This window comes from Mirounga angustirostris, unplaced genomic scaffold (assembly GCF_029215605.1).
Source record: "Mirounga angustirostris isolate CCGP_5_RB_7025 unplaced genomic scaffold, mMirAng1.0.hap1 SCAF_16, whole genome shotgun sequence".
Taxonomy (NCBI): Eukaryota; Metazoa; Chordata; class Mammalia; order Carnivora; family Phocidae; genus Mirounga; species Mirounga angustirostris.
In genome coordinates this window covers 47,046,268-47,048,208 of record NW_026991724.1, presented here as the reverse complement: position 1 = coordinate 47,048,208, position 1,941 = coordinate 47,046,268, and the positions used below count along the sequence as shown (strand labels likewise).

At 48.3% G+C, this 1,941-nt stretch overlaps 1 pseudogene across 1 annotated transcript; it reads right to left on the bottom strand.

Annotated features, from left to right (window-relative positions):
• Window positions 1–835: 835 nt before the first annotated feature.
• LOC123855018 (NADH dehydrogenase [ubiquinone] iron-sulfur protein 8, mitochondrial-like) lies at window positions 836–1,519 on the bottom strand (annotated as a pseudogene). The gene has a single exon (XR_006793438.3). The product of XR_006793438.3 is annotated as an NADH dehydrogenase [ubiquinone] iron-sulfur protein 8, mitochondrial-like (transcript).
• Between the last annotated feature and the right edge of the window lie 422 nt (window positions 1,520–1,941).

Genomic DNA, 1,941 nt, shown 5'->3' with positions numbered 1-1,941 from the left:
CCCTGACAGAGCCAGCCGGGTGCTCCTGGCAAGTCTTTTTTTTTCTTAAATGAGATGTAAATGACATATAGCATTGTATTAGTTTTAGGTGTATACAACATAATGATTTGATATCTGCATATATTGTGAAATGATTAACCACAATAAATTTTGTTAACATTCATTGCCAAACATAGCTACACATTTTTTTCTTGCAGTAAGAACTTTTAAGATCTACTATCTTAGCCACTTTCAAATATATGTTTTGATCTTATCAAATATATGATATTGTTAACTATAGTCACAGTGCTGTATATTACAATCCCAGGGATTATTTATTTTATAACTTTTGAAGTTTGTACCTTTTGACTCCCTTCACTCATTCCACTCACCCCCCATACCCCACCTCTGGCAATCCCAATCTCTGTTTCTATGAGTTTGGTTTTTCTTTTTTATTGAGATAAATTGACATTATATATATACAATCACATTACTGTTTTCTTTTAAGATTCTGCATATAAGTGAGATCATAAAGTATTTGTCTTTCTCTGACTTATTTCACCAAGCATGAGGACCTCATGGTCCATCTATGTTGTTGCAAATGGCAAGTTTTCTTCTTTTTTATGGCTGAATAATATTCGTGTGTGTGTGTGTGTGTGTAATTTTCTTTATCTGTTCATCCACTGATAGACACTTAGGTTGCTTCCATGTCTTGACTCTTGTAAGTAATGCTGCAGTAAGCATGGGGGTGCAGATAGCTTTTTGAGATTGTGATTGTGTTTCCTTCAGATAAACACCCAGAAGTGGAATTATGGAATCATATGGATTTTGCAGGTCTTTTTTTTGGGTGGGGGGTGCAGAGCTTTTTTATTGGGCCGCAGGGGCTGCAGGCCAGCCGGGCGGGGGGCGTCAGCGGTAGAGGTAGTCGGCCTGGATGTTGGCGGCGATCTCGGCCTCCCACCTGTCCCCGTTGCTGAGCAGCTTCTCCTTGTCGTACAGGAGCTCCTCGTGCGTCTCGGTGGAGAACTCGAAGTTGGGGCCCTCGACGATGGCGTCCACGGGGCAGGCCTCCTGGCAGAAGCCGCAGTAGATGCTCTTGGTCATGGCGATGTCGTAGCGGGTGGTCCGGCGGCTGCCATCCGCCCGCGCGCTGCTCGGCCTCGGTGGTGATGGCCTGGGCGGGGCAGCCAGCCTCGCAAAGCTTACAGGCGGTGCAGCGCTCCTCTCCCGATGGGTACCGACGCAGCGCATGCTCTCCCCGAAAGCAAGGGCTCAGTGGGCCCTTCTCGAATGGGTGGTTGATGGTGGCAGGCTCCCGGAACAGGTAGCTCAGGGTCATGCCCGGGCCTCGGAGGAGCTCAGTCCACAGCAGGGTCTGAGCCGCCCTGTCGGTCACCGCCTTCGTGTCCATCGAGGGTTCCCGCATGTTCACGAACTTGTGGGTCGCTGCCACGTGCTGCTGTGGACGCTTGGGCCAGTGGGATGCCCTGCACGTGCAGCCTGGGCCAGGGCCCGAAGTTGGTGTAGTCAGGCAGCGCATCTTGAAGCGCTCTCGCTCCTTCCCTTGCTCGGATTTTGCAAGTCTTTTTTTTTTTTTAAGATTTTATTTATTTATTTGAGACAGAGAGAATGAGAGACAGAGAGCATGAGAGGGAGGAGGGTCAGAGGGAGAAGCAGACTCCCCGCCGAGCAGGGAGCCCGATGGGGGACTCCAGGATCATGACCTGAGCCAAAGGCAGTCGCTTAACCAACTGAGCCACCCAGGCGCCCCTCGGATTTTGCAAGTCTTAACTGAACAGCAGGTAGTGCTGCTATTTGGGCCTTAAAATACAGAAAATGTAAGGATATTTAAAGTATCTATGTTTGTTGGTTTTTTTAAGATTTTATTTATTTATTTGTCAGAGAGAGACAGAGCACAAGCAGGGAGAAAGGCAGGCAGAGGGAGAAGCAGGCTCCTGGCTG